The sequence below is a fragment of the Tachypleus tridentatus genome, chromosome 10, assembly GCF_004210375.1.
Source record: "Tachypleus tridentatus isolate NWPU-2018 chromosome 10, ASM421037v1, whole genome shotgun sequence".
Taxonomy (NCBI): domain Eukaryota; kingdom Metazoa; phylum Arthropoda; class Merostomata; order Xiphosura; family Limulidae; genus Tachypleus; species Tachypleus tridentatus.
In genome coordinates, this window is record NC_134834.1 from 75478695 (window position 1) to 75490404 (window position 11710).

The following is an 11710-nucleotide window of genomic DNA, read 5'->3' on the forward strand; positions in this document are numbered from 1 at the left end:
GAAATTCTTGTACAACTAGATACTGCGCAGCATGAAACTTTGCATTTGGATGCCTATTTAAATAGGCCTATTTTTTCTTTAGATTTATTGTTCACGCAGTTATGTGTTTACCTTTTACAATTAATTAAAAAAAAAATATGTCACTCAAATTTAGAAGTGATAGACTAGAAGAAAGGCAGCTTCTCAATCCACCCACAGTAAACTTGGGCTACTTAACCGATGAAAAGTTAGAGTGATTGCCACATTTTAACACCCCCATCGCTGAAAGAATGTGTATGTTAGAAAACGGGATTCGAACTTGTAACCCACAACTTCCAAGTCGAGCTCCCTTAACACCAGGCCATGCAATACAGTAATGTAGTATGATCTTGATAATACATATTAGTTTTATAACATGAATTTAATAACGAAATTTATTCGTTTGTTTTATTTTATTATAGAAGATTCCAGAATGCATGTTAAATGAGATTTGAGCATCCTTGCAGGTGGAGCCCTGTGTTGCTTTACTATCTGTTGTACTACAGTGATGGATATCATATCTCCATGGGTTGTACTTTGTATGTGGAACTCTGCATTGCCAAGGCCAACTATGGGACCACAATAGTTGGATGAGTGATGCCTTGTTTTAAGGAAACACATATTACATTAATGCAATTACCGCCTTTAGCCACTAAAGAAATGGACATCATAACACTGCTCATTTGGAATTGATATATTTTTATCCTTCCTGCATTGGAATTAGAATATATCTATAGGCAGGTATAATCAGAACGTATAATATAAAGTACTGTAAATAATTTTGGAACCATAAAATTATATGCACACAGGAATCACATAAAATTAGTAATTGCAACCAGATTTTTAACATTTCATTGTTACAATATATTACTATTAAAACTACTAAGACTTTTACCAACTTTAATGTCTGCGCCTGACAGTTGAAACTGATATTTTTTGTCAGAGAGCGTTATAAGATGGAACAGATGTTATTTCTTTTACTATCAGAAACTCCAAACATTGTTGTTGTTAAAAAAAATTATGAGTTTTCAAAGGTTAAAGAACACATTAAAGGAGTTGTAACCTCACATCTTCACTCTGCAAGTTGAGGGTTTTCTTTGACGCATTTTCAATGTTTTCCAAGATTTTAATTCTGTGAAGGTCTTTGTAGATTTACAGATGTGGTACCATCAGGCACAAGTACATACGTTATTATTGGTTGCATTTTACACTTATGCTTTTTGACCTTTTCTTGCAGTCTGTACTGGGTTGTAGCCAGCGGTACTGGCTTCATGGGCTTTACAGAAAGCAAGTGAGGCTCCAACATCATGACAGGAGTAGAAAGCAAAATTTCTTTGGCTAGTTCCAATTTTGAAAGGTTCAGTAACAAAATAATAGCTGTGGATAAAACCATTGGCTCTGAACCGGAGTCTATAAGTAGTGTAATATAGTGACAAAAAGTAAGAGGATTCTATTGACAGAAGATTTCTTACATGGATCCTGCATCTTCTATGGTAAGGCTGGTTACTGGAGCCTTTGGAACCTAAGTAAAACATTCTATGTTATTGAATAATATATATTCTTACATTATGAAGAAATATGCAAGGTGCATCAGAGAGAGTTAGAATAGTAACTGCGTGATCAACCTGAATTTTGATTAATCAGAAGTTCAGGTATAAGTGTAGGTAAGCTTTACCGTCCCAGTTACTACTGTGATTCTGCCAAAAAATAGTGTTGGTGCCAAGGAAGCTTCAAATTATAGTGACCCACCACTCTCTTAGCAACATGTCTCCCATGTCATAAAAAAAACTCTTATAAACTTTTATGTACCCTCAGATTACCATGTCATAACCTAGTATTCACTGTCTCTTCTTTTATCAATACAGTTATGCTCAGAGGGCATTGCCTACCAGTGACACTTCTATTATATTTTGGCTGGCTATAGGTGACAACAACAACAACAACGAGCATTGGAATTTGGCCCTCACCCCTCTTCTGCAACAATTTCGATATTCTATAAAGAGCTCCTAACTTGGTTTCCAGACTACCAACCTTTAACTCACCATGCAGATCCTGAGTTATCTATGCCTTATTTGACCCAAGAATTACGTTAATAGAAAGAGCATGGTTAACAATGGCTAGATTGAAGTTGCAGACATGGCCATCTTAGCATTTGTGGTAACGTTCAGAAAAGATCTTCTACTAGACTTAACTACCCTCTCAGGCCCTCCATCTGTTCTTAAATCGTTCACTTGGAAAATGTCATTTACAAGCTCTACTAAACTACAAAAATATATGAACACAAGGGGAAAAAATGTACACCTTTCAAAATTAGAAAACTTTGAAAAAATAGATCCTTTGGTCAAGGCGCCAATATATAACTTCTTTGCTTTACTCTGTAGTATTTAAGGTGTATTGATAATTTACATTCATCGGTTGTAACCGCAAATAATAGTAAAAATGATCATATATGTAATATAGATTGAAACTAGATTTCCGGCTTGAAGAAAGTACTGGGTACGATGCAAACACTGTAAAATCGGCTTTTATTTACAACAATTAGTGAAAACTTATCAGAGCACAAAACTTCGGAAATGTCTGCGAATCTCTAAAACTTTTAAATAAGAGTGAACTAATTATGAATCTAAACTAAGATAGCGAACTGCAATACAATTGAATGAACAGGGTTATCCTCTCTGAGAATATGCGTTACAGAGATAGACGGATATAATTAAAACATCATCTCTACGTATTTCCATACTCACACACAACATAATCCGAATACAATATTAAAATATAGCCAATGATGTCGTCAACAAAAAGGTTTAGAAATGGTTAAATTAATACATTCCTTTGCCATGTATACTTAGCAGACAAAATAAGCAGTGAATTGCAGTGAGTGTGAATATTTAAAAAAAAATACCAACTTTAAATTGAATAATGTTTGTTTTTCAAAGTTACCAAAGAAAGAAAAATGGTACCGTTACTGTTGTAAGTCCACCCAAAGTGCGGAACGCGTCTCTGTGGCAACGAAAAGCGAATAATACATTTTGTAATCGCAGTCCCAGCATGCTAATAACTGAGTTATCCTCGACCTAAATAGAAATGTTTGTTTGTTCATTTAAAGTTAAGCACAAGTCTACACAATAGGCTATCTGTACTCTGCCCATCACGGGTATCAAAACCTGATTTCTAAAGTTGTAAGTCCGCAGATATATCGCCGTGACATTGGGGGCACAACAGGAAAGGAGAGTCTTTTGTAACTATTTGTTAGAAAAAAAGGGGTTTTAATTTTTATTCAGTTACTCTGAGATGCGTACCAATCTTTCTAACTTTCGTGATGACTATTTAATAACGAGGCGCCAGTTAATCGATCTGCTGAGATTTCTTTCCAGACTCTCGTGATTGGGTCCATCACAGTTATTAATATTATTTTAATATTGGAAATAAATTTGTTTTTCATAATTTTTGTTTTATTAGGCATATAAGTTTGTTTCAGAGCAAAGCTACACTGTGCTGTGTCCACTGCGGGGAGTCGAACGCTGAACTTTAGTGAAGTAAGTCCCTACACTTACCGCTATCTCACCGGGGTACCTGTTTAAACGAATATCAAGTAAACAGGACGTTAACTGTAATAAGTCGTCAAGTCGGTGAAAAAAATATACTTTTGTAATTGTATTTTAATGCGCTAGATGGCAATGTAAGCAGACAAACAAACGCAATTTTTGTCTTTTTTTTTTTTTTGTACGTAGTCATGACATATTAACCACAGGTGTTGCTTTTTTACACAGTCATCATAGGTAAATTTAAGGCTTGTATGCTCTTCAAGTTGCAACATTCTTGCGAAAATCGTAATTCTATAAAGCAAGATAGAAAACTTGTTTTCTTAATGTGTTATCCCAAGTTAAATAAGTCTTAAAAAATAATGACAAATCACATACGTATCGTTTTATATTCTTCTCACAAGTGGAAGAAATGACACTGTATATTATATATAAAAAGTTAAATAGCAATGAAAAAGATACCACTACCTTTTTTCACAATTCTGTCATTGTTTAGAATATCATATTATCCTGGGGAAGACGTGGTAAACGTAAGAGACTGCGAAAAATATAGGAGTGGTTTATGCGATGTATAGTTACGAAATGTAAAAACAAATGTTGACGAAATTTACAAAATAGGAATAAAAAATCTTATGCAGTTAAGAAATTGTTGTATGTGCACGTGTGTGTGTATGCATGTTTAATTTCAATAAGTAGTCTTAAAACAAGAAGTAATTCTCTTATTGATTAGACAAAAAGAAATTAATTACTAAACGTACAATACGGAAACAGGAGAACGTGTGCTGGTGTTGAGGTATATGCGGAGGTTAGGCCCACTCAGCAATGGAAATAAGCTGTCTACCATATTTAACCTCCACTCTAAGCCTAACATGTGGAATAATTTAAAATTGAAATTAAGAACACATGTTGATTCGTCAACCCACAACGTCCCACTCTTATTCTAATGTGTATCAAATCAATACTTAATCGTGTTTTATTGAATAAATAAGCATCGAATATATGAAGATACTGCCTCACTACAATTTCTTTCCTGAAACAATTATCATAACCTGAGGGAAGTCATAAATACATTTTTTTATTCTTTGTCAAATATAATTTTATGAATCAGTTTTAAAATATGATAATATTGAAGATAACATTTCAATAATATTTCCGTAAACCTAAAGAGAATTTCAAAGAAGTTGTTAATTCTTATTTGTGCTCACTCATATGTGAATTTATTCAGATTATTTTTAAATGTATTTATTTTAAAAATCTCAGACCCATTGCCCAGTAATGCTTACATTAGTTAATGTTAAAAATATAATTGACACTCAAAGATCTGTAGCAATACGTACAAAGCAAAAAAGGTAATTTCCAGTGAAATTTTGATAATTATCTGGCTTATTTAAAGGACAATATGCACTATCAAACTGAAGAGTCCATAAAGATGGCCACGCATGGGTATATCACATACAATCATCACCCTAAAGCCAGCGTGGGTATAAAGAAAATAATTAGATTGATTTTAAATTCAGGAGTCCCTTGAAATGTAAAACTCCTGGTAACATATACTTTACTTCTACACAAATCACATTAATTAGAACTAACAACGGCTGCTAATTTCATCCGTAATAATCTTCATGAGAGAAAACTCTCCGAACTTCAAGCGAAACAGTCATTGGCCTAGAAGCAGTGTCGCTGTTTATTTTATTTTATTTTTTTTTTTTTTGTTATCGGGACGTTGGTATCTCTGACTGAATCAATTTCTGAAAAGAGTACACACATTTCGAGAGAAACGTTTACTGCAACGTGTCTCTCAGCACGCACCGCTGCCGTCTTCCGACGTGTTGACAAGGCCAGGCAGGAGTCTAGTACAACCAACGAAAACTGATTAGATCTGAAAGAGCATACATTATAGTAACATAAAGATATAAATTATTAGCATACATATATGTATATAGTACATGAAAAGAACTGTTATTTATTATGTCATTGTTTGTTTCCCTATTTTTATTTAATCATTTTATTGGCGTGTTGATATGTTAAAATAATCTAACATATTTAAATAAATTTCGAATACTGAATATGGACTACCATTATAAAAGGTCCGGCATGGTCAGGAGGTTAGGGCGTTCGACTTCCAATCTAAGGGTTGCCGGTTCGAATCCCTATCCCACCAACCATGCTCGCCCTCTCAACTGTGGAGGTGTTATAATGTGATAGTCAATCCCACTAATCGTTGGTAAAAGGGTATCCCAAGAGTTGGCGGTGGGTGGTGATGACTAGCTGCCTTCTCTCTAGTCTATCACTGCTAAATTAGGAACGGCTGGCGCAAATAGCTCTCATGTACCTTTGTAAGAAATTAAAACAAATAAGCATTATAATGTCGTAAACTTTTATTAGCACTATACAACACCCAAGGTATGTTTAAGCGCTAATATCAAAGAGCTATGCGTTGGATAGCTATCAACATAGATTAGTTTTGGAAGAGTTGTACAAAAATAATTATTAAACCCAATAACACTGCTTCATGTTACAGAATTATACCAATCTTGAAGTTTCTATCCCTGATTTAAACGCTTGAAGACCTTATTTGGTTTGATTCGCATTTCACGTAAAACCAATCAAGGGTCATCTGCATTTTCGTTAAATGCTAGCCTCCATCAGTAATCCTCGACAATCACAAATCGGAAAGCCAGACTGGATTTTTTAGAGTAGCTTTGTTATAGAGTATTTTAGTTCTACTTTCCAGCTGTAGTTTTTTTTCTTCTTTTAATTAGTGAAACTCGGGCCCGGCAAGGCCAAGTGTGTTAAGGCGTTCGACTCGTAATCCGAGGGTCGCGGGTTCGAATCCCGGTCGCACCAAACATGCTCGTCCTTACAGCCGTGGGGGCGTTATAATGTGACAGTCAATCCCACTATTCGTTAGTAAAAGAGTAGCCCAAGAGTTGGCGGTGGGTGATGATGACTAGCTGCCTTCCCTCTAGTCTTACACTGCTAAATTAGGAACGGCTAGCGCAGATAGCCCTTGTGTAGCTTTGCACGAAAATTAAAAAAAAAATAGTGAAGCTCTCGCTTAACACACATCCGATTTTAGTAACAAAATGTAATAACTTAGTAAGTATATTTGATAATTTTGTTATCAAATAGAAAATAGCAATCTTTATTTAACGGTTACGTGTTTTGGGAACCAGGGTATGCAAATGTTGATACCATGGCATCATGCGTGCAGAGCGTATAACAACAACAAACACGAGTACACTGCTTTAGATATACATTGTACGCTTACAAACAGACATAAAGTAATCACAGAAAAAGTATTGTTTTAATTCTTAAAAGAAAAACATTTTACCTAATACAAGTACGTTAGTAATTACTTACCTGATACAAGTACGTTAGTAATTACTTACCCAATACAAGTACGTTAGTAATTACTTACCTAATACAAGTACGTTAGTAATCCAAAACTTTTTTTATATGAAATGCAAGAAAGAAAGACGTTGATTGTGTTGGACTGTGAATCTACAAGCCCATTGTTAATGACTCTTACTACAAAAAAAAAAAAAATCGCACTTTGGAGTAATGTGTGCGTTATAAGGGTGACGGTATACGCCCACTATTCGGTCAGTCGAGATTTGGCGGTAAGTGTTATTCACTAGCTGCCTTCCCTCGAGTCTATCATATCAAATTAGGGATGACCCATCAGAAACTGTCCACGAACACCATAAAAAACATGTTAAAATTATATTTCACTTATCAACTAATCAAATTTTGATCAAGATGTTAAAGTATGCAGAAACGATCCAACTTGCCGCTGTATCATGGCTTAGATGGAAGTTATTGATCATAATAGCTCGATCATCCATTTAAACTTGTTTAATATACTTTGTTATATACATAGGGTGTTTGAAAAATATTAATTGTTTCTTTCTCTAAAAGCTTGAAAAGATAAATGTTTACTTATTTGCGAACTTTTTGTGTGGTATGTGTCTACAAATGATACACATATCTGTGATCGAGTTCTTAGTTGATATCAGGTATCACCTATGAAATCGCAGCTCTGACTAAAGCCAACTTCCCTCTTACTAACATCAGTTATCTTGATGTGAGAGAAGAGGCAAGTCTCCATCTCACCTGTGGTTCTTTCTTCTTAACAACAAATGCTGTGTTTTGGAGATAGGAAAGACCATTGGTATCTTAAGGATGCGACTGTTGCAAAATTTATTAGCTGTGATAGTTTGTGACACAGTAAAGTAAAAATCGCTTAATGTCAACTTGTCAAAGCTGAGAAACTGTAAAGTTTATGTCCAAGAAAAAATCATGTTGTCTTCAAATGTGTAATTGGAGTTCTGAAAAACCAATAATACGTATTGACACCTGTTATTATTTTAGTTAAATAACTTTCATTTTCTTTTATATAGTTCATTCTCTATAATTTAAATATTATGACAAATTTATCGCATGACCTCCTCTGACATGATGAGTTGCTGCAGGTACATTGGAGAGTCTTGAATGTACGTTATGACCTAAGTTCTAACTGTTTTCCATTGTATTGATATGTATAGTCACCGTGCTAGCTTATAACTACGGGCTGTCAGTTATCTAGTTTACCACTGGAATGGTTATTGACAGGACAAATGAACCAAAAGTGAATGGCGCTCCGTGCAACAAAGATTTCTTGACAAATGAGAGATGCTTAGGGACAGAGTAACACAACCTTAAGACAATGTTATTTATTGCTAGTTGTGATTGTCACAAAGAAGGAAAGTGCAAAGAGGTTGTATACAAACTGTAGGTGGATTTGTGAGCCCCATACGTTAATGGTTTTCTGCTGCTGAAAGCTAATTAATGTTTCAACGCTCTTAGAAAGTTCCACTTGCTCGGTTCATTAGATTTGGCTTTGGGATACTGGAAAGTTTAAGTGGACAATAAGAGTAAACTTAAAACCGTTTTCACTAATTAAGTTGTCTTGTACGACTTTTGTGTCACGCCATTTATCCTGTGTAATGCATCTGCCGCATTGGGAGAAATACCGTGGGTGAATTGTTTTATATATGTGTTTGTACGACATTTTATTACTGGTCACACGTTCAGACCATGGATACGAACCTAGCAGTGGTATTTCAGCATATCAAAGGTACATGCTTGAAACTGAAACCAATAAGGTGTGCATGGAAATTGAAAGAATTGATGTTTCTTTATGATGTACCCTGCTTTCTGAGTTTTGATCGATGGATCCCAGTACGACACATACGAAACATATAATATAGGAATAATAAAACACGCAGAAAGCGCTGTTTTCGGACAAAACTGAGATAATAACGTATTTCATAAGAATCTTGAAATGTTGATGTACGAAGCAGAACTACATGAAATGAAGTGTGTTAAGGCGTGAGTCAATCCCACTATTCGTTGGTAAAAGAGCAGCCCAAGAGTTGGCGGTGGGTGGTGATGACTAGCTGCCTTCCCTCTAGTCTTACACTGCTAAATTAGGGACGGCTAGCGCAGATAGCCCTCGAGTAGCTTTGCGCGAAATTAAAAAACAAACAAACATAAAATGCAAATATAATATTGCTGAATATCTTAATTGGTGCTGGTGGAATACATGTATATTTCGTTATCTGAGAAGAAGATAAAAGTAAGTCTTGATTGTTTTGATAAAATTAATGTTATGAATACATAAACTTACTATATATAGAGAGAGAGATGTAAATTATAGATTTTGTTTTGGAGATATATAAGATAAGGACGAAAGTTAAATTCAGTGTTTCGTAAAAGCATTTGTAAATTAATTAGTTAATAACGTATAACTTTATACTTTAATTGCAAAAGAGGCAAAATTGTCTACATCTCATTAGTTTGCTTACCAAGAAGTCGAGGGTATTTTTGTTTACATCTATGAAGAGCATAAAATAAAGTGTTAAGGTTTTATGTCACGATTTTAAAAGCTGTTTCAGCCGGTAGGCCAACCAAGAAGACTTTTAGATTGTATTTGTATATATACGAACTTATTTGTTCAATGTTTTTGGTTTGTTTTAATTTCAGTTATGTATATTTGCCTTATTGGTGAAAGGCCTCGTGTCTACACTTTGTTAAAAGGTGTTGTTTACCCGTCTCATATAATGATTGTATTGGTTTGTTTTGAATTTCACGTAAAGCTACTCGAAGGTTATCTGCGCTAGCCGTCCCTAATTTAGCAGTGTGAGACTATATGGAAGGCAGCTAGTCATGGTATGCCTATAACGAACGAAATATTTCTGTACGAAAAATTATATATCCTTCCAAAGTTGGTTCGAGTTGACCCAAAGTTTCTATTTTAATCATTAAATTATATTCCAAAGCACAATGTAGTTTTCACGTTTGGGCAATGGCCCGCCATGGCCAGGTGGGTTAAGGTGTTCGACTCGTAATCTGAGAGTCGCGGGTTCGAATCCCCGTCGAACCAAACATGCTCGCCCTATTAACCGTGGGGGCGTTATAATGTGACGGTCAATCCCACTATTCGTTGGTAAAACAGAAGCCTAAGAGTTGGCGGTGGGTGGTGATAACTAAGTGCCTTCCCTCTAGACTTACACTGCTAAACTAGGTACGGCTAGCGGATAGCCCGCGTGTAGCTTTGCGCGAAATGCAAAACAAACAAACTACTAACTAATTGATGACGTGAGTTTCAATGGAGAATTAGCTAAGTTAGAGCTCAAATATTATTCTTTCGGGAAGGTTAATTCATTCAGATTGCAACCATTTCCTTTAAGAGTACATGTCTACTAAACCGTGTCTAGACATCAACACAGTTATCATACAGAACTTTGTTGTATAGTCTCCTTTAAATCAACAAAGTGAAACACTCTCTTTGAACATTCCCTCCACTTTTGATGGTCTGTCTAATTATCTATTAAATACAACGTATGAAAAACCATCAAGTTAGCTTTTGCAAATCGGTACTTTTAAGGCTATGCATAGTGTAGTAATTAGTATGTCGGGCAATATAGTGTAAGGTCCAAGGTTCTTGCCTCGAAGTTGATGAGTATGCTTTGCATTTTCAGCTGTGGGTGTATTACAAGAGTGACAGTTGATCCCGTTCATTGGTTCAAAGCTAAATAAAAGAAACTTCTGATAATGGGCTGCTAACTTATTATCTTCCCCCTGGTCGGTATTTCAAAATTAGGGGTATATATACAGAAATCGTGGAAGTCTGTAATCTACCCATTTACCCAATTTGCTTATGAGATGTCATTAAGTTGAAAACATTGTTTCAAAGGTTTCAGTTGTGAGGTGAATTATTTTAGATTTGCATAGCAAACACAATAGTGTAAATTCCAGTCACTTAATGTCAATATTATATTCATTTAATTCTTGAACTTCTAGTTTTACAAGTTGTTCATGCATACATATAAGTTTACAGTAAACACCAGTATAACGTCCCTCACTAATACAGCGGTAAGATTTCGGATCTATAACGCTAAAATCAGGGGTTAGATTCCCTTCGGTGGACTAAGCAGATAGCCCAATGTGGCTTTGTTATAAGAAAATACATATACACCAGTACAACAGCTATTTTCTCTCATATGATACTTGTTGTATTTCATGTATTTCGTTAACATACAAACTCAATATACAAAAAAATGAACTAATTATCTGAGAAACCTTTTAACAAATAAAGTGAATAACAAAAATCACTCACTAACTTTACTATCAATCACCCACTGTAACAGATTCATAGATTAATCACATTACTTGTTTCAAACCGTTCGTTGGTTTCCTGAACTTTCAAGAAAGTTCTCGTTATACAACATAAAAACTTCCTCTGGCGGAACAATAATAAAACGTTCTAAACAAAAATAAAAGTGTAAAATACCACTATTTTTATTTTACAAGTTTCTAACTAGCTTTCAGCTGGCGTGGGAACTTTGTAACGGATGCAGTTAAATAAAAGTTGTTGAACAAGTTTACTATGCGCTTGGCTATCGGCTGAATTTTTTAAGGGTTAACAAACAACTCAAAGACATTTTCATCATTAAAACATGCTGGTTATATGGAATATATAAGCATTTAATACAAAAGAGACTCAATTCTTTAAAGGTTTTTCAATCTAGTATATTTTGTATTAATTTCCTCAGGCTGTCTTTGATTTCTCAGTAAGTTTCATATATAGCCCTACGAAACAACTT